Here is a 26,762-nt window from a genome sequence, read left to right as displayed (position 1 = left end):
TTCAACCCAGAGAAGATGCAGTTGACACATAACCACTTCTTTTTTCCCTTATGGACAGCTAATTCTGGGATGTGTTCTGTAGCTCCCTCCCTTGAAGGTCCCAGCAGGACTGAGCACCTATTCATGCACAATGGTGGTCAACTAGTAACACATTATTGTGTTGACTCTCTCCCTCCTTCCTTCTTTCACTCTCTCCAGGTCCTTCACTACTATAAATGGAATCATTTCTCAAATGACCTATCTGCATGCAAACTCTTACCTCAGGCTCTGATTTCTGGAGAACCTAAGCTAAGATGAGGACTGGTATATAGACTGATAAAAGATGAGGATGTATATAATATATGCAATATGCTCTACACAAAGCATAATATAGACAGTACATCTTGTGCTTCTTATCTTTTGAATTCAGTACACTAGCTTTAAGTTATCATATATGACACAGAATTTACATTCTACGTCTGATAAGGGAGGGAAGAATAAAGAAGATTTTTTTTTTTACTTAAGCCCACAAAGTGTCTTATTCTAAGGTTTATGTCAGTTTGAGCTATGAGTGGAATTATAACTACCATTCCTACTTTTACTTGGTAAGATCTTTGGTGATAGTGACCTTTGGTAAACACGGTATACATTTTACAAACAAAAGATAATTACATGGACAACAAGAATTGTGGTCACCAAGAGTGTGAGACTGTCCTTTGGTAGATGTTTGTTGAAATATGATGGCATTTAGGTTATTTTGATGTTAAATAATTTAAAAAATTTTAAAGAATAGAGGAGAAATTCACATCATAAAAGAAAAATAATGAAATTCAATAATTCAATAAATAAAATTCCATGCCATCAGAAAAATAAATGAGAAATAAATGAAATTCAATAAATTCGATGAATGAAATTCTTTGCCATCAGGAAGAGGAAGAAAATTAGACAGAAATAATCCACTTTCCAAAATAAAGTAGATTTCAACTTTAATCCACATTGACATTTGACCATTTTATTAAGGATAGGATAAATGAAAGCCCTTTACTTTTAATGTTTCCCTTAAAATATGATATCAGATTTAAATACTGTCCTCATTAATCAAGTAGGAAAGCCAACACCTCATGGCTTGGAATAGTCTTGTGTTTGGCAGAGTTGTTGCCGATGGGGCCCAGATTGACTTCAGTTGGTATGGCACATGTGGATCACTGAGTGATTCATTTCCAGATGGAAACGTGCTAAAAGAGCTACAGTTCTATGATGAAGCAATCATAGAGAAAAATTTTCTGAAATTGAGGAAGGTTATGGTGTCTGGTTTGAAATGAAACCATCATGGAGCAAGGTCATATAGCAAAGGTAAAATCAAAGTCGTCTTAGTAGTTATCATCCTCTGTAAACATTTCACCTTCTACTTTGAACTACTGGAAGAAAAGGAGTCTGTTTTTATGAAACTGAGAAGCAATGGCAATGTCTTGTAAGCAATTTCACTTTAATTTTTTTTCCAGTGGAGAAAATTCAACACTTCAAATGTGAAACTATTGGAAAGTACAAACAAACACTTGCCTTTAAAGAAATAACAACCTAGATTACTTCAAGTACACACAAATGTTAAAGGCTACAGCATACATTATAAACATGTAAAGGAAAAGCACTTGGGACAAGTTTAAGTAAGTTGTCACATGAGGAGGGGACAATAAAAACATTTCCCTGATTGCAACCAACAGACATTCTGCTTTATATTGTAATTATTTGTGTAAATATCTTATTGCTGAACCATAATAAGAGAACCAGGTGAGCATTTTATTATTGCCTACATGACCTCTTCTAGTGTCAACATAGTACATTCTCAAAAGTTTTGGTTAAAGTGAATCTAAATTTATAAACTCAAAGCTATTTGAATAAATCACACATTAAAAAATGGTCCTATGGTTAATTACATGTACTGGAAAAATGTTTTCTGATGTGTTCTCATATCTGTTTAAGAAAATTAAAGCCATAAATCTGTCACTCAATAATAATAAGCAGAGGATGACAATGATAAACAAATTCTGAATATCATCAAATATGGCATTGTGTCACATGGTCCATGGACTGGTGATATGAAGCACTAGAAGGGGTCCTCAACCAGAAATATCTGGCCTTTCGAGCAGAAATCAAGGGTCTGTGTGTTTTCAGTCTTTCACACTCCAGCCTCACCCAGTATCTGGGTTCTAACCCAATGTGGGAAAAAGGTCGCAAATCGCTACTTCCTAGTAAGGCCAAGTGACCAGTTTTTCTTGATTTTCTGCATTTTATGTAATCCATGGTGGAAAATAAAATTCATCAAGAATTTCATAGCACCATACACCCATGCTTTTAAAAGATTAATGTAATATTGTCTTTATGTAGATTTAAGAAAAATTCTAGAAGAGCCAGGACAAAAACTTCTGGAATAAACAACTATGTTTTGCCAAGACTTCAAATCAGGGCTGTCAACCAAAACCAGGCATGTGATGGTAAATCTCCACTGGTGAGAACTAGTGGGTCCTACAGAACCGAGTACGTGTGAAGGTCAACAAGTCAAGCTTTAGGGCATTTCAGTGAGTGACTGAATAACAGTACATCTTGAATCTACTATTTTTGGCTAGTTCAGTCCTAGGGTAACTTTAAATGTTGGACTCTGTTTTGTCAAAATGAATGTAATCATATTAATTATGAGGCAATTTTTTCTTGACTTAAGAAAGGATCTGAGTGAAGCTGAACCAAAAAAGTTGATAGGAAACTTGAGAAAAGACTGATGGATCCCCTTTGCTAACTCAATTTCCCCCCCATTTTTTCTTCCATTGATGTTTTATTGAAAGCTCATGACTTGATGGAATGGAACTAAGAAAGTTCTGACAGACTTTTAAAATTAAAGAAGGGGAAAATTTCCAGGGAATCTCATCCCATTTACACTCTCCTGACTCTGTAAACAGAAGTGTCCCTGCTATTCAAAGTGACAAATTACAGTTGGCATTATTCTGCCTAAAACTTAATGAATTTATAAATAAGCTTTCAGGCAATGTCTCGATGATTATAACTATATCCGCAACGAGGATGATCTCTTTTTTCTATGATCCAGTATTGTCCTCATTAGACAGCACACGTTTCTATACAAACTTGTTGGGTATTGGTATGCTGCAGACAAGCAAAATAGGCACAGATATTCTTTTCCAAATATTATTAATTTTAATATAAACAAAATCAAGACAGTATTTCTGTGTGATTAACCAAATATACACTATCATTAAAGAACTTATGATTTCTTTGATGATCTTTGGGGAGTATTACTACTCCAACATCCCACAGAGTTAATTATATAACAAGTAAACAAAGTGTTCCAGTAATATGTGAACTAACATCCAACTACAAACAGAAACACATATGTTTGAAGGGTAAGTTAGGAAAGGACACACCGGTTAAGGATCAGGTGGGGGCTGAATCCAAACTGGGAAGGCACTGCCGGCCCCTGGACAGGGAAGGCAGTGGGAGGGGCCGAGCTCCAACAGCTTCACCTCCCGCGTGTTCCATCGCCAGGGAATCACCTAGATTCTCTATTTCTCAGTTTTCTCACCTACAAAATGGGGAAGAATTCACATGGCTTATATGTTTAGGGAGTCCCCAAAAGGTCACAAAAGAACTCAAATATTCAATGAATGTATCTAACCCACCATGATAAATATCACTGCTTGTCCTTCTAGCTTAAAATTCAGGCTTAGCTTTTTGGGAATTCTACATGTGAATTGTTGAGAACTAGTTTAAAACGTGGTATTTATTAAATTACATTCATTGAGTATCTGATCTGTTACGTTAGGAGCTCTGCTTCTCTTGCTTCTTGGCAGTTACAGTCTTAATATTGGGAACACAGTTATTTATACAACTGGACGCTTAGAACATCGTAAGTGTGTCCATTAAGTTAGAGCAAAATGAACACGACACACTCAACACGCTAATAATAATAACATTTATATACCACTCTATTTCGTGCTACTCATTGCTACATAAATGATTTTGTTTGATTCTTGCAGTAGGAGGGGCTATATTACACTCATCTTCCTCATAAGGAAAGTGAGGCTCGGAGAAGTTGTGACTTGTCCAAGGCAACAGAGCTAGGAAGCAGGAGAGCCAAAATTCAATCATGCTTTTTTTTGTGACTATAATTTTCTAGTTCTTTCAGTTGTCCCAGGTTTATGGCTTTGGAAATACTACATTAAACCTGAAAGAAATTATATTGTGGGAAAATAGACATTAAAATTTGCATTAAGCCTATTTGGCCCCGGTAATTTTTCAAATATTGAATTGTTATGTGTAATTTGATTATATTATTAATAACAATAAGAAAGACTTATGAAGTGATGGACTAAATTCTATAAAACTAATATATCACTGAGTTTATACCATACTTGAACTTATCTGGAGAGTTTCTATAGAGCAAATCTCTGAGTTAGATCCATCGCCATGGGTGGTACAAGTATTGGGAAGTTCTTAAGAAGAGATTCAGAAAAAAGATAAGTGGAAGAGGAATGGCTCTATTTCAGGGTTTTCTTATTAGTGGGGGTGGCATTTGGTGAAGGAAGTCCCTTCTTCACAGGTGGGGTTGAATAATTAATAGCATGTGGCAAAGTAAGGGATGAGTGAGGCTAAGGAGGAATCAAAGAAAGAAAAATTATTGAGACCTCCTTTTTATCTTTGGTACACATAGAATGTACATTTGGAAACCTGGGATATACTGCCTCATGTCATTGTGCACATTCATAGGCTCAGAAACCCTGGCTGGAAAGTATATTCTAATTGGTATATTCTTTGCTAGATGTAGTCTTCCTCACAGACTTAGATGCTTTATTAAACTAAGGCTTTAGGTTTTTTGTCAAATGTTTATGCCACTTATTTGTATTCCATGTTAATTTTTCATATTCTAATCACCAACAGAAAGTTATTTAAACAGGAGGCATTTCCACAAATTCTTCTGAAGTTTTCAAGTAGCTTATGTTTCAAAAACTCGTTTAGGTAGTTTTTGTTTGGATAGGATAATGTTATGTCTTGCATATAATCCATTAGTCACCCATTATCTTCATTAATCTTTTACTGAGTAGACATTTGTGATGAAAAGAAATATTTTATTGTTATCCAATATTATTGTTGGATGAATAAGATCAGAACAACTCATTGTTTTTATGATGTAGAATAACATCTGTTCAGAACAGCTAATGAGCTAATTTTTAAACCATTAGATAATATTTTGTATAATAAAAATAGTTTAATTATTAAAAAGATTTTCTAATGTTTTAAAATATTATTGCATTAGAAAAATTAAAACTTGATGAAAATCAGGATGAAAATCCATAACTGTAATTTATAATTCAATTGCTTTTGTCTATGGGTGAGTTTCCTAAGTTTCCTTGCTCTGTTTAAAACTTTGAACATATAGGCACTTAAAGTCGAAACTTTAGCAAGAGGTGAGAAGTGTGTCATCATTGTAGATACAGACCTCATTTTGGATAGAGTCTTCTGAAAACTTTTAGTGAGCTTTCTAACTTTTTTTCAACAAAGAAATAAAGACGCTTTTACACTTCTCTTACACTCCTGATCCCGCATCCATGCCTTCCAACCTCTCCTCCATCACAGCCCAGACAACACTGTACCTCTACAGTTAAACTTGCCCCAACTGAGTTTTTTCTTGACATCAGCTCTGACTACCTTATAAGTTACTTTTAAAAACACAAATGTCCATTTCTTGTGGCTGAGTAGTATTCCATTGTGTATATATACTACATCTTCATGGATGGTCCTTGAGGGTATTATGTTGAGTGAAATAAGTCAGAGGGAGAAAGTCAAATACTGTATGATCTCACTCATAAGTAGAAGATAAAAACCACGACAAACAAACACATAGCAATGGAGATTGGATTGGTGGTTACCAGAGGGGAAGCGGGGAGGGCAAAAGGGGTGATTAGGCTCACATGTGAGGGGATGGACTATAATTAGTCTTTGGGTGGTGAACATGATGTAATCTACACAGAATTAGAATATTACGATGTACATCTGAAAGCTATATATTGTTATAATCCAATGTTACCTCAATTAAAAAAATAATAAAAAATTTTTTAAAAAACCCACAAATGCCCAGATCCCAATTCCTACCAATGATGAGATCCCCTCCAATGGTGGGGCCAAGGCATCATTTTGTTTTGAAATCTCCCCAGGTGATATTAATGGGCAACCAGGCTTGAGAACAAACTGCTCAACATTTCCATGACAGTTTAGCAGTGAAAAAATTGTTCCCCACCACCCGACCCATGGTCAGGGCCAAGAACACTTCTGAGCACACATAGATTGTGGTTAAAAAGAAACCATTTTGCCTGTGACCATTCCGTAGACCCCAAAAGAGCAAACTGTTCAGCTCTCAATTACCAACTTAGTGACTTAGTGTCTTTAACCTAGAGAACAGCAAACAATTTTTTTTTCAATATATAAAGACAAATTCTTATAGGAGGGTCTAATCACAGCACTGCTATCTCTCTCCCACTCATTTATATTTTTCTAAGAAATGCAGGTGATAGACTAAAAGGAAGTAAGCTTTCAGAATGGACAGATGTGGACTGGAATCTCAGTTACACCACTCACGAGCGGCATGCCCAAGTAAATTGTTTCATCGTGTTAAATTTCAGCTTCCCTAGACGTAATATGACGATAAATATCCCATCTACAGAGTTGATTTGAGGATTATAAGAATATATGTATAAAATACTTGGCACATGGTAAGTTTCCTAGGAGTTTTAGTTCCATTGCCTTAAAAGATCTCATACGTTAAAACAGTAGGTTTTACATTAAATTTCTAGGATCATAGAGCTCAGTGGCAGCTCCTCAGGGGACATGGTTGGGACAAATGAGAGGCCTCAGGAGAAAGAACTCCAGCCCCATAAAGTCAGGTCCCACCAGAGGAGCTCCACTTTGATCTATTTTATTTAGTGGCTTTTGACATTAGATATCATATAATGAAAGAATTCTATTGAAGGAAAAACATGCATAAAGCCACTGATCTAACTTGTTTTGACAGCCACCCTTGCGTTTTTCCTTTACTATGCTCATAATTCACTACAAAAGCACATGTTGATTTATTTATATCATTAGTTATAATATTGGCTAGAAAATTTGTTTTTACATATTTTAAAATATAGTTTGCTACTCTGTACTTGGGCCACGGTAAAAGGTTAATTTCAGGAAGTAACTCTTAGCATGGTTTACCATATGATGAATAAACCAGATGCTAAATGATTAAAATGCCATGTCTCTATCAAACCAAAGTACCACACACTGAAGTAACGAGTAGAAGATTCATATTTGAGATGTGAATGAAGTACACAAGAAATGTAGCATTATAAAGGATTTCAATGGGGCAATGGAACTAACTCAACACCAGGAAGAGAATAATTGAGTAAGATAGCTCAGACAAGATTTTCCTTCGTCTTAGCTATGGTAGGAATTAAAGGGACCAGAAGTAGTTTGCAATTTCTATAGATACCAGTCCCCTTAGTTGTTCATTCTTTCCCAAAATAGCAGAGAATACATAACCTTCTTGCTGTTTCTAATTTAAAAAATGTAATCACATTACTGTAAACATAGTTGCTTATCATATTCATCCAAATTTCTGGAAAATATTAAGATTTATTGTCAAAGTAATGAGAAGAAAAGAACTTGCGTCCTAGCATATTTTCTGATGGGCATTTCCTGTTCCTTTCTGCATACTTTTTATTGCAACCATGGTAGCAGCTGAATCTCGTTAATATTCTCTCTCTCCCTCTTTCACTTGTGGATTTGGCATTAAGTGGCTAAAATTACCAGGTAAAGTTCATCTCTAAATTCCTAGTGGTTTACCCACAATGTTTTCTTCCTTGGCGAATAGATGAATAGATCCTTGGAGTCTTTTGAAATCCATTTTGGCACGGAGATCAAGATGGTCTGCAACAGCAAAGGCGATAGAATGGACAGTTTAGCCAGAGGCAAGAAACAGCTCATCAAAATGCTGAATGAAAGCCTTGGCTGTTGAAATTTATTTGGTGTTTTCAAGTCTACATAACTTGGGTTCCTGCAATTCTGCAGACATTATCAGTATTCATAGCTGTAAAGCATGCATTCTTTAGTCATCTTTTTCAAAGTGACTTTTCAATAAAATTAGTAAGGAAGTGAGATGCCACCACCAGAAGCATGTTGACCCTCTAACTCAACTTGCTTCCCAGAAGTGAAAAAGTTATATGCAACTTCTAGCAATCTTGCTCCATATGATGTTAGCATATTAGTCTACCTTAAAAATTTATAACCAATTTTTTTTGTGGAACAAACGTTACCAAACAAGAAGCAGGTTAATGCTTTTAGATATTGTAAAATCAAGAAAGCACATGATACACATACATCTATTAACTTCAAATTGACCAGAGACATATTCTCTTGGAAAACCAGCAAGTCTAGTCCCTTAATTAAATTTCTTTGACGAAACAAAAAAAGTGAAACTTCAGTTATCTGAAAACTATGTGGAGATTTGTTTGATACAATTCCCTTAAAATATTTATAGGGTTTACTGTGTGCCAGACATGGTACTTGTCATGGAGATAAAAAAGAGGATAAGATGTAATCTCTCCCTCAGGGAGATCATGATTATATCAACAAATGGTGTTAGAACAGTGTGGTAATTGCAATATGGACTTTGATACAGGGCACAGTGATGGAAGGCATAGACGAGGAATTGATTCTTTCTGGAGAACAATCACATGTGGTTACACTGAGGAGGGGACTGAGCTGGATGTTGAAGGATAATAAAGGAGATGTGAGAAACAAGAAGATAAGGGAAATAAAGGGGAGATGAAGCACTCCAGCCAGAGAGAAGAGATATGCAGAACAGTGAGGAGAGCAGTAGTGTAACAAAATGTTTGAAGAAATGCAAATGCATCACAATTACAGGGAAGTGAAGTTTGGGACTATAAATGGCGAGAATTAAAGTCACATAGGTAGGAAGTTTTTTGCACGCCATGCAAGTCATTCCTTTGGATACCAGTGGCATCCAAACTTTGTAGATCACACACATAATTTGTTAAAAATAAAAGCACTCCTTAATATATGTATGTTTATGTATTTATATACTTGCATGTGAACTCCATAAGGGCAGTGTTTGTTCGTTTTTTCTGAGGAAGATTCACCTTGAACTAACATCTGTTGCTAATCTTCCTCCTTTTTTGCTTGAGGAAGATTAGCCCTGAGCTAACACCTGTGCCGATTTTCCTCTATTTTGAATGTGGGTCACCAACATAGCATGGCTAATGAGTACTGTAGGTCTGCACTGGGGATCAAAACCCATGAACCCAGGCCAGAAGTGGAGCACACTGAGCTCAGCCATGGGGCAGACCCCCATAAGGGCAGTTTTTAAAACATCTATTTTCTTTATTGATATCTCTCAAGTGTCCATGATAGCACCTGGCACAGAGAGGACTCTTAATATATAGCTGTTGAGAGAATGATGTACATTACTAAACACAAATAAAAACATAGACATTTCAAGGGGATACACTAAAGAAAAAATAAAATATAGTTTTAAGGGGCTTGCTAATCGGGACAGCTTTCTACTGTCATCAGTTGGCATCTCAAGGCGAAATCTATGCTTGGAGGCTCATCCATAATGGCAGATGGAAATCAGTATTTTTAATAATCTTCTTGATAATTTTGAACTTTTTTGCCTAGCATCTTCTTAAAACTTACCAGATCACCCTTCTCTTTTCCTTGTGATGTGGCTGGGAGAAAGCTTGTGTTCAGGGAAGAAGGTGTTTCTGATCTGCAGTGTTTTAATTGTTCTCTTGTGCTTACATTATTAGTATTCTCTGCAAACAATGTTTTTTTCGGGGGAATGCTCTTAAACAAGGTGCTCATTTTCTTAGATTTAGTAATAACTAAGTAATGATAAATTCCCTTGCTGACACATACAAACTGCGGTTCATTGCAATACATTGAAAGTAAATGAAAGAGCATGAGCATCCTGATCAGACGGTGCTGTGGCACCCAGATCCTGCCTCTGAATCCTTTATGTGACTGTTTACCACGGAGCTGGAGGAGGGCGCTAGGGCCTACCTGCATATGATGCATCAATACAGTTTAATGAATTTCTTTTTAAATATAATAAATAGAGTGTAATAAATGTAACTATTTCAATATTTTCTTCCTACACGCCAAAGGATTGTCTATTTTTTCCCCCTGAGGTACATACACCCCTATTTGGAGACCATGGTTGTGGAAACAGAAACCATGGAAAAAAATTAAGTGCAGAAATGACATGTTTAGACTTGAATTGGAAAAACTTCTCTGTAATCAGGTTTTCTAGACAGGTTTAAGCATGTATTTTAATTTTATCAGTTTGGGTGGATAGAAGATTTTCCAATATGTACTTTAGATTTTTTTGATTTATTAATCACTGTATTAACTAGTTATTTTTTGCTTTATCTTATTGCTATTATATTGTGCTGCAATACAGAGAGGTCTTTAGGTTCTATTAAGTTTTTTAAAACCCTGAGTCTCTATACTAAGTGGCTCCATATCATTGTTTTATTGATATTCATACTACTGATTTTCAGAAAATTTCAGCCTTTTCTCCTGTGTCTGGTTAAACTATTATTATTATTATTACATTATTATTACATCTTTCTTGGCTCATCCAATTTAATGTAAATTCAGAGGGCATGAAACCCAGATTAACAGGCTTAGTAAAATTGTATCTAAAATAAGGCAAAAACTTTCTGAGTTTGGGCCTAAGGGATATTCCTCAAGCAGACCTAATATGTGACAATATGTGGACTCAATGAGTCAGACACTTTTCAGAGCCTTTTTCTATTTGCTCAATTTTTAGGTGTGGGATATATTGCAGAGGAATTGGAATGCAAAACCGACAAGTCCTGGACAAGAGCGTCTGGCTCTGCATGCCACGTTCAGTGTCTGGACGGCTGCTCTTTATGCAGACTTGTTCACACTTCTTTCTAGTTTGTTAGGACGTTTGCACACTTCTTACCTTGCTGAGTGGAGGTCTACAGAAATTTGAATAGATAAAAACAGGGGAAACTTTGGCCCTGACGTGCAAATTGAAGACTGTTGAAAAGCAAGATAAAGGGGGAGCAAGAAAGAAGGGGGTGAGGAGGATGCGTGTGGACAAATCTTATTCTGAGCAGCAGGCCCTCACATCTGGAGGGAAGTCCTGCACGGAGTCCCAGTTCAGATGGATGAGAGGCTCCTGGGCTGAGGGCAAATAGAGGACATCTATGCCTCAGCTGCCAGATCTGAGAGAGGGACACAGCCACTGTCTGTGGCCCAATGATAATAAAGCCTACCCTGGGCAACTACTGCTCAGGGGGTTTCAAGAGGAATTTAGGCTGAACTGGCTCTCAGATAAGTCAATTTACGATACATAAAATTAAATAAAATTGTTTCAGAGGTTACTGGGTGCCCAGGGAATCTAGATCTTGTTTGCTCTACTGATTTTAGGGTTATTCATCTATCTTTTAGGAAAATTTTCACAAATATAGAAAAGTACTAAAAGTAATGCAAATACACATGTACACCCCCTGAGAATTAATGTATATTAGTATTTTATCCTATTTGCTTCAGACTTTTTTTCAAAGGAATAAAACATGATAGTTTAACTTCTCTTTGAATCCCTTCCCAGCCTCAAAATTGAGACACTGAATTTCCTAATAAGGGCAACTTGGAGTTTGAGAAATTAACTGGAAAAAGTGAATAGATGTAATCATATTTTCACCCCCAATTCTGGGTTGTGCTACACATAGGACAAATGGAAGTATTACCAATGTATTTTACTATAGATTTATTTTTCTCTTTCATTGTATAATAGTGTCCTATATGTCTCATTCGATATTCATTCATCAGCTCTGTGTGATGGATAGCAGTACATTGGTTTTGGCACATATGTTATGGGTAAGGAGTTTCTAAAGTCATGGTTAATGGATTCACATAGTTTTAATACTTGACAAGGGAGTGTCTGGACTGAGCCACCACAGGAGAAAGAAAAGGATTGAAACATCAGAGCTGCTGTTCTTTTTCACTTAAGGAAACAAATAATATCAGATATTTTGGAAGCAAAGTTTGGACAACTGTGGACAGCTTATTTTTCTTTCTCATATTATATTTTCTCTTGGATCATAAGACAGGGTTGTCACAGGTTGAGTTCTCAGGCAGCAAACAAGGAGAGGGAGGCTTGTGTGCCGGGGATTTATTGAGTCATGCCTTGGGAACAGCCCTGTAAGGGAGTGGGGGAGGCAGGCAGGGGCAGAGGAAAAACTGTGACACGCTACCAAGGAGGTCCCAGAGGAGCCCTCTGTGCTAGGGGAGCAGAGATGCTCCCTCCCAGTTGTCCTCATTTGGGGAAGGAAGTAAACACAGCTGCTGCCAGGGAGGGTGTTAGCCTTCAGCTGGGCAGCGCCTCATGGTTTAGGGCAATATCTGGCAAGGGCCTCAGGTGTGCACCAGTAGCAACACTGCCAGCATCTGGGGAACGAGGGCCGGGGCAGCTCACCGTGCCTGCTCCCGGCCTGTGTGCACAGCATATGGACAATAGCACAGAGCAGATGCAGTAGAGCACACGTTACTAACAGTCAAATAGCCATTCCATTTCACCCCGGACAACTAACCAAATAAACACAACTATTCACTCTTAGTAGTAAAATTTTATAAAGTATATTAATAGTCTTCCTATCTTTAACGTTAAACAGTTAAACAATTCAAGTATCTATTGATGAACTATTTCAAAGGGGATGTGCAAAAGTCAGAAAAGTCATGCTCGCTCCGAGGAAAGAAACAGCAATATAATTTGACGGATTAAATACACAGATATGGAACACTTAGGGAGCAATTACATAACTGCGCCTAAAGAAATGCGTGATCATGTTCTAGGAATGAAAATGCTAACAAAATGTAGTTTGGAGAAGTTTCCAGAATAAGTCAGTGTCTGTATTGGTGGAGAAACATTATTAATAAAAGAACCAGTTGAATTTTTCTTTTACATTCCTCCAAAGACACTGTTTTAGCAGGTAAAAGATAGTTATTGCCTCATTATATACTAACTTATTTTTGTAAGTACCTAGGTTATCAAAAGTTATAAGAGAAAAGTGGAAGAAACAGATAAATGATAGTTTCCAAAATTTTTTAGTCTAGTAAAACTTATTTAAAGGACGTTGTAATTCTGACTTGGTGACAATCTAGATGAAATAATTTCCTCATGTAGTCCTCTCTTTACCTATAATACAAAAAACATAAAACTTAGCTATTCTTCCTGTGTTTATAAGAAGAGAATGTTGTCCTGTCCCACCAGAACTCAGCATCCCAGTGAAAACACATGGGCGTGTTATTTACCATGTCTCTCAGAGGTACAGATATTGTCCTCTATGATGGCCTGTGATGCTAAGCATTCCTTAGGTTTAGAAAGAGAGCAACTCAATTTCAAAGCGTTAATCTTGTAGTTCTTTAGGATTTTATAGGTATGACTCCTGAGGATGGTTTACTTATTGATCAATTGATTGCAATTATATGACTTTTGAGTGAAATGTCTGAATACAAGCATTATACAATATAAGCAGGACACTGGCAAGAATAGATTTTGTTCTTAATGTTCCTTTGAAAGCTAAAAGTTTGAAGTTCAAGGAGAATTTACTCATGAAGTACAATTTTCCGTAAAATAAAATTACAAATGTTAGGCAGTCCTAAGTAGTCCACAGATGTCTAACTAACGGAACTCTATTTCATTAGACTTAACTTTGCACCAATGGTTTTGCTAAGTCTTGGGGAATTGTGGGCTCCAGAGGCGGTGCAGAATTCTGGTGGGAGGAGAGGGCCCCAGGGGGAGGGTAGAGAAGGGGGCAGAGCCTTGAACACCCAGGATCTCAGAGTGGAGAGAAGAAGTTCTGCATTAAATGCCTGGACACTATAGCAACATTTTATTTTAGAGTCAGGAATCAATTTTAGGAAGTATGATCTTGTACTCACAATGTGACACAATAATTGCAGGGGATAGAAATGTGCTGGGAAGACGAAACCATAGGTGCCACATTGAGGCAATTTAAAATGAAACTGGATGTTTCTTTTAATGATAAAATCAGTTTATTTTGTGTCATTCAAAGTATTTACACTTTAGAATGAGGCAAGAACAGCACAAAGCAGTAAAATGGAATTAAACCATTTATATTTGTATAATATGTATCTCATGAACTTAGCTTCTGACCTGCCAATATGTCTTAAGGTTTTCACTAGAAAAGTCAAAGAAATTTACAACATAAATCTACATACTTAGAACTACAAATGCACTAAAAATATGATATTGGATTTTCAAAAAATTATTAATCCACAATAGGAACTATATCATGGCTAATGATAAAGTGAAGACAGAGAAACACTAATTAATAAATTCATATTTGATGGCCCTTTTATATATCCATTGGGCAAGTCCAAACTTTTGTATTTGAATGGTTTTCATTAGAGTTATTAGTACTTCTTAATATTTGTGCCCAAATGAAAATGCGTTTGAGGCTTATATAAATCTGCCAGAATTCAGATTTCTCATTTACATCAGCAAAATATTAGCTCAGTCAATTTTATTAGAAGCTTATTTTGGTAACTGACACTTAATTAAACAAATAATTATTGACAGTATAAATGAAAAATATTTGGTGAATGCTGGCCATGAGCCAGGTGCTTGTGAGGGCCCTACACCCCTCATCTCATGTAATCTTCAAACAGCCCCGAGAGATGGAAGTATTATCACCCCGACTTTATAGATGAAAAACAGAGGCTTGGAAATTGAATTGATAGAATTTCCGAGAGTCATGAGAGCTCCAGCCCCTCCATATCCTTGCTAACACTCGGAATGTTGCTCATTCTAATAGATGGATAGTGGTACCTAACTGTGCATTTCATTTGCATTTCCTCATGACCAATAATGTTGAGCATCTTTTCCTAAGTTTATTTGCTATATTTATACTCTTTGGTGAAGTCCTCACTAAAATCTTTTGCCCGTTGCTTTTATTGGGATGTCTGTTTTCTTATTATTGAGTTCTGAGAGTTGTTTATATACTCAGGGTATAAGTTCTTTAACAGATATAACACTTGTAAATATTTTCTCCCAGTCTGTGTCTTATCTTTTCATTTTCTTAACAGGATATTCTAAAGATTTAGACACAAATGTTCATAGAAGCTTTATTTGTAACAGCCGATATCTGGAAATGATCCAGATATGCATCAGCAGATGAGAGGATAAACAAATTGTGGTATCCAAACACAGAAATCCTCTTTAGTAATAAGAAGGAATGGACTGTTGGTATGTGTAACAATGTGGATGATCTTCAAAATAATTAAGCTGAGTGAAAGAAGCCAGGGAAAAAAAAGGAGTGCACACTTCATGATTTTATTTATATAAAATACTAAAAAATGCAAACTAATCTATAGTGACAGTAAACAGCTATAAGGGGTTGCCTAGAAATAGGGGGTAGGAGGCAGGAAGGATTACAGTAGAGAACAAGGACAGTTTTGGAGGTGATGGATACACTCATTATCTTGTGGTGATGGTTTTGGGTTTGTGTATATTCCTAAACTTAGCAAATTTTACACTTTAAATATGTGCAGTTTATTGCATGTCAATTATACTTCAATAAAGGTGTTTAAAGAAAGTTTACTTTATACTCCCTTTACTTATACTCTTAGTTGAATTACCAAAAAAAAAGGAAAGGTAAGAAAAGAAAGAAAAAAAAATCATAGAGTACACAGCACTTTATGCAACGTTATTCTGCATCTCATTTATACTGTTATAACACCATTTGGCTCATTCTAAAGCAAAATATTATCAGTATAAAGAGATAAAATTCTTACCTTTCCCTTTAAATTCTAAGAAGAACAGAATTCCATTCTGAAAAGTTCAGTTTAGACAACAAGGTATCATAAAGTTCTCAATATTTATACTGACTGTAAGAAGAATGTATTATAAAAACATTAATTTTCATAGAAAACATAATAAATTCTTCCCTTGGCAAGACATGTAATTAAAGCTTAAAAAAATACCACCACCAGGCATTAATTTCATATGTCAGGTCATGCAATAGGAAATAATTAATTTATTTTTTCAGTTAGCTGGTTAAAATGAAAGATATTAATAAAGGGCAACACAAGGGAAAGCAGGTCAGCAGGATCATTTTGGGAAAGGTTATAAATTTTACTTAGTGTTATTGGCACACTTTCTGGTTTTCCTCTTTTAAAGCCCTTGAAATAGCGCAGTTCTTTTTCTTTAAAATTTAAAGAACTTTTTTTTCTTTTTGAGGAAGATTAGCCCTGAGCTAACATCTGCCTCTAATCCTCCTGTTTTTGCTGAGGAAGACTGACCCTGAGCTAACATCCGTGCCCGTCTTCCTCTACTTTATATGTGGGACGCCTACCACAGCATGGCTTGCCAAGCGGTGCCATGTATGCATCTGGTATCTGAACCAGCGAACCCCAGGCGGCCAAAGTGGAATGTGGGCACTTAACCACTGCGCCACCAGTGGGCCCCAACAGCGCAGATCTTAATACTGAGCTAAACAAGATCGAATTGTAGCAAGGGCCTGGAGGTGGGTGCCATTGAAGCTTCTGGGAACAGCGACAATTTACAGCTCCCCACCCATAGGCAGCAGACAGTCCAGGAGGGTTCTCCCAATCCCCATGCCCCACCAGTGCCCTCCTTTAGATGCTGCAGAGAAAGTAGAAGGGTTTACTGTCCTGGCTCCATTAGCCCTTTGTTCTTATATAGTTTTTCCCCAGAAGATGAGTCATCTTTTCAGTTTATGTGAGTTCCCCAGCCGTGTCCTATTAACTGAAATAAATATTATCATCCTGTATTACTATCTAGTCTCACTTGATCTTTCCTGTCACCCTCCTCAATCTATATTGGACATTAATTTGCTCCTTCACAGCAATTTGGAATATTTAAAATATTATTAAAATTGCTGCTAGTGTAGAGGACAGAGAAAGAAATTCCGTAGGATTTCGTCATTTCTTATGGCTGAGTAGTAGTCCATTGTGTATAAATACCACATCTTCTTTATCCATTCGTCCCTTGATGGGCATCTAGGTTGCTTCTGCGTCTTGGCTATTGTGTATAATGCCGCAATGAACATAGGGGTGCAAGAATCTTTATGCCTTTGTGTTTTCAAGTTCTTTGGATAAATACCCAGCAGTGGGATAGCTGGATCATATGGTAGATCTATCCTTAATTTTCTGAGGATACTCCAAACTGCTTTCCATAGTGGCTGCACCAGTTTGCACTGCCACCAACAGTGAACAATGGTTCCCTTCTCTCCACACCCTCTCCAACATTTGTTGTTTCCTGTCTTGTTAATTATAGCCATTCTGACCGGAGTGAGGTGATACTTTACATTTTTGTCATGTCCAAAGCTGAAGTCAGTGCCCCTATCCCCACTCCTTCAGTTAGACTTTGTCATCCATTTATAATAGTCTCTTGTCACAGTCTGCATTCCATTCTGAGATGATTCAACTTTCTAGTTGATTATTTTTTTATTGTGCACACATTAAAGTTCCTCTTTTGTTCTGCAAAGTTCTATGGGTCTTGACAAGTGTACGTTGCTGTATATCCACCATTACAGTACCGTACAGAATAATTTCACCACCCTATATATTCCTTGTACTTTACCTACTCAACAACCCCTCCCCCCCACACACATGCACACAACTTCTCTCTCTCTATTTTTGTCTTTTTCAGAATGTTTTATGACTGGGATTACACAGTATTGTAATCTTTTTCAGAATGGATTGATTCAATTAACAATAGACATTTAAGATTCATCTATGTTGTGTGCATTTATAGCTCAATCCCTATCACTGAACAGTATTTGATTGAGTGTTTATACTGCAATTTGTTTATTTACCTATTGAGGAAATCTTGGGTGCTTCCACTTTTTAGGAAGTGTGAATAAAACTACTATCAACATTTGCATGAAGTTTTTTTTAAAGACTTTTTTTTAGAAATCTTATTGATTTTTACAAATCAAAGCTCGTTGTGGCTTTAATTGTTTTTTTCCTGCTACTTGTGAGATTGTACTTTTTTTTTTTTTTTTTTAAGATTTTATTTTTTCCTTTTTCTCCCCAAAGCCCCCCGGTACATAGTTGTATATTCTTTGTTGTGGGTCCTTCTAGTTGTGGCATGTGGGACGCTGCCTCAGCGTGGTTTGATGAGCAGTGTCATGTCCGCGCCCAGGATTCGAACCAACGAAACACTGGGCCGCCTGCAGCGGAGCGCGCGAACTTAACCGCTCGGCCACGGGGCCAGCCCGAGATTGTACATCTTTTTCATAGGTTTAATGACTTTCCAATCTGTCTCATCTTTATTCATGGTATTTTTGTTGTTCTGGAATTTTAATTTTAGGATAATTTAGTGTAAAATTTATTGAACTTTTCCTTTATGCTTCATGCTTTGTATGTGTGTATGTGTGTGCAATTTTATTTTCTTAATTCTTCTCTACCCCCCAAAATGGTATTTTCCAATTTTTAAAAAAATGTTTTACTGTTTTGTCTTTCACATTTCTGTCTTTAGTAGATCTGGAGATTTATTTTTTCTGCACTGAGAGGTAAATTTCTAACATGATTCTTCTCTGTGTGAGTAGTCACTTATCGCACTTAAGCTATGGGATTCCCTCTCTTCGCCTTGAAATAACAGATTTGTCATAAATCAAGATTCCTACACATCCATTTTTTTCTGTGCTTTCTGTTCTGATTTGTACTTTTTGTTTGGTTTGGTGTAAACATTTCATTTATCAAAATATAGAATGCTGAAATAATTTCCAACTAAAGATACAATAGCTAAGTTGACTGTTTACAATTTTAACAGAGGTTATTTAAAAGGTAGATATCCCATTCAAGTGTGTGGAAGTGGAAATAAGTTTTCATAATGAGACTTTTATTATTGATGATATCCACATTTAAAGTTATCGGCTAATACTAAAGTATTAGTTCTTACTGGGGATATATAGAAAGAAAACAGAAGAAAATTCAGATTTGAAGAGTAGGAAATGAATGCATCATAGGATATATTTAAAATTTCCAATTTTTCATCTCTTAACCATCTCACCTATCTTGTACTGGGGTTGATACACATTTCAGGCTCACAAACTCACATTTCCTCATAATCCGAACTCCAATTCCACTGGTCTCTTCTATCACATATGGGGAGGAAAATTTAATGAAGCATTGAGAACACTTTTACTCCTTGAATAAAAACCTACCTAAAAACCTTCCTGAGACGCAGCCCAGGCAGTCCCTCCCAAAACCAATTTATTTGTTAGAGCACTGTAACAATGCTAAAGCAAATATGAGGAGGATCCACAGAAAAAAATAAATTATATCAAAGAATAAGCAGAAGAAAAATGGTTATGGAGGAAAATTTAGTGGAACTAATGGAGAAGAGAAAGGTCAGAATCAGCCAGGTGCTGTTTTATTCATTTATTACAGGGTTGCACTCCTCTTTTAGATGTTAAAACTTAGGTTAAACTTGACTATTACATATCGCTCAGTTAAAGAGGATAGGCTATAAGATAAGAAGAATTGCATATCAAAATTATATCCCCCTCCAAACTTATCAATTAAAAATCTCTGGAAAGAAGTGAAAGTTAAAGAAGAATGCCTATGAGGGAAACATATTGCAACACAAATAAAAGTTGTTCTAATCATGTTACATTGAGAAATCCAACAAGTAGGTGAATACTTTAAACATCTGTCCCAGGAGTTGTTTTTTGTGAATAATTTGGAAAAATGTATTACATAATAATTAAGACATTATTATTCCATATTGATATTACTTACAGCTCACCACATTATTTCATAACTAAGTTTTTTTAATTCAAAAGTGAAGTGAGAAAATTTCCTAGCTTTGAATATGGTAATAGGAACCAGATTTACTCTACTGTCAGAAACATCTAGAAAACCAGACTCTACACTCCCAAAAAGGAAACATCTCTCTTCAGCATTGGACTATAGACACCTCAGGACCATGATCACCGGAAGAAGAAAAAGTAATGAAGTTAAGTGTTATAATTGCCTCAGCTTCCTGACTAACAGCTGTTCTCAGGCTCCAGTGAGCTGAGAAGAAGCCCAAACAGAGCCCAGAAGTACCACTTAGTTGTGCAAACAGAGATTGGGAAGTGGAGAATCCATGATGGCTAGAATTTATGGAACAGAGATGAGGAAGTTGCATAGAATAAGAACTCCTCAAGTTTTTGACTGAGTACTTATCTGTGGCATATACTAGAAAAAATTACTCTGGTGTGGGGAAAAAAACACTGGAAGTCAATAATCTAAACAGATCTGGAAGTAGTTTATGTTCTCACAGAAAGGAATAGAAAGTCCTCATAATACTTGGGGAATTGGGTTGAATCTTCACAAGAATATTGCCTTGGTAATGGAGTTAAGACAGCTTTAGCCTAAAGTCTGCTGTGAATCCATTCTAACAAAGCTCAAAAGCAAGTCACAAAAGGGTCACGCGATTTCTTAGTAACAGCCACATTCACAAACTTGAAAACTGTTTAAGGGAATACAACAAAATCGAGCAAGTAACAAAGTAAGGTTCACATTGTTCACAATCTAATCATAAATCACAAGGCATCCAAAAGAGCAGGAAAATATGATCCAAAATCAGGACAAAAAACAATCAATTGAAAGAGAGGCAGAATTGGCAAAGTTTTTCAAACTATTACTATTAATTGGTGGATTTTTCTCCTTGTGAGAATTCTACCCAATGTAACTTCTTTCTATTCTTGTTGGTGGAATTCTCATAGACTGATGGTGGGAATGACAAAATGCTACAGCTATTTTGGAGGTTCTTTATAAGGTTACACAAACACTTACCATAAGATCCAGCAATCCCTAACTGGATTCTCTTAGGTATTTACCCAAGAAAAATTAAAACATGTGTCCACTCATATATTTATATATGAGTGTTAACAATAGCCAAATCATTGATAGTACCCAAATGTTCATCAACATGTGAATGGGTAAACAAATTGTGGTGTATCTATACAATGGAATACTACTCACTAATAAAAAGGAACAAACTACTAATACACACACCATGGATGAATCTCAAAGTCCTTATGCTAAGTGAAAGAAGCCGAATATAGACACTTATGAAGCATTACTAGAAAAAGCAAAACCTTGGTGACTGAAAGTAAATCTGAGTTTGCTGGAGGCTAGGGCTTGGGGAAGGAGATGGGCTACAAAGTGTCACAGAGGAATGTGTACCCATGGAAGTATACATTTTTCAAAACTCATCAAATTGTGCACTTAAAATTTGTGAATTTTATTGTATATAAATTTTACCTCAATAAACTCAGTGAGAATAAGGGGAATGAATTTGGAGGCAGAGCAAGTTTTTAAGACTTGACCCAGCTTGACCAAATTTTCAGTTCACTGTTCTCAGAAACAATTTGATAGCAAAAATCAATAGGAAATAACTACTTGTGGTAAAAAAAAAAAAAAAAAAAACAACCTTCAATTAATGTAAAATAGGGAAACGTCTGCTTACATTCCAAAAAAGTCTTGAAATAGTGCCAAGTAAACCAACATGGAGTAAAATTGGCAAGAAAAAGCACAGACTACATCAGTGTATTAGGAAAGCTAAGATTTGTGCAAGATTTAAAGTATGTTTAAAAATTAAATATATAGTTTGAAGTCCATTGCTGGAATGTTTAGGTTTTTGCCCTCCTTTGATTTACATAGAATTAAAGACTTATAATGAAAATAAATTTCAAGGACAAGAATTGCATAAAATCAATGATACAACTCATAGGTCTTCTCAGAGTTGGCACACTTCTTGTGGAAAAAGACCGTCAGCATTGTCATTTTAAAATGCTTAGGTGGGCAGCTCCTCCCCATTCTGGACAACCAAAATATTTGCTCTGAGGGTTTTCTTAAGAATTGTTTATTGCTTTTAAGCATTAACTGATGCAGTTAGGAAAATATGTTACTTCCAACATCATCATCCTTTATACTGATTGCATCCTCGTTATCATAAAAAACTTAATTTCAGTGATTCCACCCACCATCGAATGACTGGTCCTTCACTTGAGATTATTCATTCGTTCATTCTTTGTTCTCTAATTAATTCACTTCAGATCTACTGAACATCTCCTTTGTACCAGATACTCTGCTAGATTCTCGGGACACAACAGTGGGGACATGACATAGAGCTCTTGACATCAGAGTATTCTGTTGAGTGGGAAAGACAAACGAACTTGCAATTAAAAGGCCACAAGAAAGTGCTGAGATTCTTTTTTTTTTTTTTTTTTTGGTATAGGATGTTTCAAAAGAATATAGTAGGGCCAGGGAGACTTAGAGAACATTAAATAGAAAAAAATGTAACAAAGAAATCTGAATAAAAATTTGGAAAATAGGGGCTGGCCCGTGGCCCAGTGGTTAGGTTCGCGCGCTCCGCTGCAGGTGGCCCAGTGTTTCGTTGGTTCGAATCCTGGGCACGGACATGGCACTGCTCATCAGACCACGCTGAGGCAGCGTCCCACATGCCACAACTAGAAGGACCCACAACAAAGAATATACAACTATGTCCCGGGGGGCTTTGGGGAGAAAAAGGAAAAAAATAAAATCTTAAATATAAATAAATAAAAATTTGGAAAATAACAAAATCAATGCATTTAAGGTACAACAAAAAGTTGGAGATTAGTGGTTGAGTCTTTACAAAAAATTACTTTTAAGAAAACTCAAAGTGACAAAAAAGCCTTTCTTTAGCAAGTAAAGGCTGTATATAGTTACGTTATTACATATAAATCGGGAGAAATAAGTGTGTGGTGATAGGGGAAATGAAATAATGTGTTAAAACAATCCAAATATATTATTTGAATGGGTCAATATTAAAAATAGGTATTGGGGGCCGGCCCGGTGGCGCAGCAGTTAAGTTTGCATGTTCTGCTTCTCGGCAGCCTGGGGTTCATCGGTTCGGATCCCAGGTGCAGACATGGCACTGCTTGGCAAAAGCCATGCTGTGGTAGGTGTCTCACGTATAAAGTAGAGGAATATGGGCGTGGATGTTAGCACAGGGCCAGCCTTCCTCAGCAAAAAGAGGAGGATTGGCAGATGTTAGCTCAGGGCTACTCTTCCTCAAAAAAAAAAAAAAAAAAAAGATTAAAAGAATAGTAGAAGCATCATCATGATGAAGAGAAATACTCACCCACGGTTAAATAATATCTTTGTTTACACGCAGTCTTTTTTTGTTATTCCTTACAAGAATCTCTTTCTCTTTAAACCATGGTATTGACACTGTTTGTTTCCAAGGAAAAGAGGGTCACATTCATCTGAAGGAAGTGAGAGTATCTGAAGATATTTCACTATAAGATATGTTTTGCCTAATTTTTTTGAAAAATGGAGTCTGTTGTCATGCAGTTTCCCCTTTCTCCTTTCTGGCTATTCTTATGCTCTCCTTCCTTCCCTTCAGAATCTTCTTTGGAGCCTCTACTCTGTGCTGTGCAGTGCAAACAGGTGCAATGTACAGGGGAAGGTTGTGCACTGCACCACCCCCGTAAGCCCCATTCCCATGATAGAGCATTTGAGACTGTGCTTGGCATGTGAAATAATCCCCAAGACTGTGTCTTCAACCTTCTTCTCTCCTAGTGTTCTACTCTTATTGTATGATACATCTTAGTCTCTATCTTTAGGACACCTATCTTGAGAGCTCCAAACCTTGTATAGTTAGCTATTTACTACACATCTCCCTCTGGCCATCTTGCAAACACCTCAAACTGTCAATGTTTTTCCAACTGGATTTATCTTATCTTCTTTAAAGCTCTTCAGGTGTCATTTCAAGACAATTGAGGAAATATCCCCTCAACATTTATAGCAAGCAGTCTTCAAGTTACTGTGGATGCTACGATTAAAACAAGAGATTCCTGGCCTGGAGCAGCAACTAGGGAATATATTCTCTGATAACTTTCCATATTCTTTTTCAGTTATTTGCTGCAATGCTAGCCCATACAATCAGAATCAGATCTGCATCAGACCTATACAATAGGTGTAGAGGACATACACACATAGATAACCACTCCAAGGATGACCATAGTCACTGGAATTTTTGGATAGTTACAAAGTGAGTGAGAAATTCTGAAACATTTCTTTGCATATGGCTTATTTACTTATTTGATATAAATTATGTTTGAATTGTCTTTTGTAAAACCGTGAACACTGGCACGTCTCTGATAGATACAATTTCTCTTTCATCAAATGTTCTCTGTATTAATCATGCCTTCTTATTTCTGATGCTTTGACATCTGGGGCGTTGCTGACCGTGGAGAGACTGCTCTTCCCAGGGCTAGCCAATTCCTAGAGAAAGCAAAAGACTAGCTTGTGAGTAGCCAGCTCTGGTAGTCTAGAGGTTAAAATTTGGCACTCTCACTGCGGTGGTGTTTGTTCCCCAGTTAGAAAACCACACCACTCATCTGTCACTTATCATATTCTGGCAGCTGCATGTTGCTGTGATGCTAAAAGCTATGCCACCGCTATTTCAAATACCAGCAGGGTCACCAGTGGTGGACAGGTTTCAGTGAAGCTTCTAGATTAAGAGACTGGGAAGAAGGACCTGGCCGCCCACTTCTGAAAAACTTGGCCATGCAAACCTTCTGAATAGCAGCAGAGAGTTGTCTGACTTAGTGCCAGAAGGTAAGAGTATGGCACAAAAAGACCAGGTAAGGTCCCACTTTACACAGGGTCATTAGGAGTCAGAATCAACTCAATGGCACTAACAATATCAAGCTTGTGAGTACACCTTTCGTGTGCAAACTAACCAAGCCAGAGTCCACATGGTCACCATTTCCTTTATTGGGCTCTCACACAGGGCCACTATTCTCCTACTCTAATCACCTTAGGGCATCACCCCAAGGCCAGGGGCCAGACCAGACAGCTAGGGACAGCCCCATGCCCCTGAATCCGCTGAAATTATTCAGACTAACCAGTCCTCAGCCTGCCTACACTGCCTTGCCAATTCCTGCTCACAGAAACCAAAATAAAGGCTCTAGCCCGTGTTTTCCCCTCCCTCCCTCTGTCTCCTTCCCAGGTCTGGCGCTTTTCTGTGTGGTCCTGTGTGATATGGCATGCCCCTCATTCCTCCTGTTCTTGGAAACAACGAGTAACAAGCTATGTTTTCAGTGCCAATTGTCTCGTGATCTGTTAGCCTCACCATACCCAAATAATAATAAAAACCTACATTTTAAAACATTCTCACTCTTTCAAAGAAGAGCTGGACTTCATGGCTTGTGAAAATTAATGTTGCTTTTACATCTTGTAGGACTGACTTGACCAATACGCCTTTTCCTTTTTTCAAAGCATATATTATTGTCATGTAAGTTTATCAATTCCTTTGCTTCCAATAGCCTCTCTGCCACTCAGATAAATAGGCAAAATGTCTTTATTCTTTGGTCTCTGATGAAACATCCCGTACTCTATGAATTCTACAATAAAAATAAGTTACTTTATGGTTAAGAAACCTTTCACATGTATTTATTAATTAAGAGCTTCACATCCACACACACACAGACACACACACACAGAGACACACACACACACAGATACACACACACACAGACAGGCTGTCTTGAATCATTCCTATGCTGCTGATGAAGGAATTGTGCCTCCAAGAGTTTATATGGTTTTTCCAGGCTCATACTACTAGCAGGTGGTGGTGGGTGTTTCTTTGTCTATTACCCAAGATTTCTGGACACCAGAAATCTGGACCTGGTGTCCAGAAATCTTATTCATTGATAGAATGAAAATCCTAAAAGAAACTTGATTTTAGAAGAGATATTAAATTGAAATTACACCTGTATCAGTAAACTTTAATCACACTGACAGTGGGAAAGGGAAAGATTAAGCCCATTTCTCCTCTTTGTGTAAAGTTGTAGTGCGTCTTCAGGGAATGTGTTAGAAAAGAATATTTTCTCTGGCTACTTGCCAATATACACATGTCATGGGATGAGGCTCATCCTGTGCTTATTTATTTATAGTTTTGTATTTATTCATTATCATATTTAGAATATTTTTTTGCAAAGAAATATTATTAAAAACAATTCCAATTGAACTTTTCAAGCAGAGAACCATTAAGGCTGCAGTACAACTCTTATACTGCTACGGAGAGCTAACAATCTAGAGCTGGAAATAGTTTTAGAGATTATGCAGTCCAGACATTTATTGAAGATGCCCAATGATATTAGGAAGTTTGTCTAAGATACAGCAAGACTCCCTCTCAGAAATTTGTCATTTTACTACTAAACAAAAGTTCTCGCTCACATTCCACATACCGTTAAGGATGTTTCAGCTCAGAACTCCTGTGTTCTACAGCATATTGGAGAATCCAAATCCCCAGTATATTGTGAAGGATGAAAACAACACTGAGTCATTTTTCTGGGAAAGGAATCTTGTTCGTTCCTGCAGGAGTTAAACCATTGGAGGTTTGGGGCGGGGAAAGCTATCATCCCAAGTCTGAACTAAGTCTGAAGGTAAAAAGTATAATGACGTTTCAGGGGCCAATCATTCTGTACAGTCTTATGGGATCAGTGTGGATTTCAAGTACTAGTCTGACCCAAAATAGGAAACTATCTCAATCTCATATCGTATTTCCTTTCCACATGAGGCTCTGCGGGAGGGGTGGTCTCCCAGCACGTCTTCCATCATTCCCAGAGTATTAGCCCCGAGAAGCC

The 26,762-nt window shown here is 36.9% G+C and overlaps 1 long non-coding RNA gene across 1 annotated transcript; it reads right to left on the bottom strand.

The window, feature by feature from the left end:
• Window positions 1-1,446: 1,446 nt before the first annotated feature.
• On the bottom strand, window positions 1,447-26,529 carry LOC139073710 (uncharacterized). The gene is made up of 3 exons (XR_011522692.1): window positions 26,364-26,529; window positions 7,874-7,953; window positions 1,447-3,568 (listed from the first exon to the last, which is right to left on the bottom strand). It is a non-coding gene; the product is annotated as an uncharacterized lncRNA (long non-coding RNA).
• Window positions 26,530-26,762: the final 233 nt, after the last annotated feature.

The sequence above is a fragment of the Equus przewalskii genome, chromosome 9 (assembly GCF_037783145.1).
Source record: "Equus przewalskii isolate Varuska chromosome 9, EquPr2, whole genome shotgun sequence".
NCBI classification, from domain to species: Eukaryota; Metazoa; Chordata; class Mammalia; order Perissodactyla; family Equidae; genus Equus; species Equus przewalskii.
This window is presented reverse-complemented; position numbering and strand designations above follow the sequence as displayed.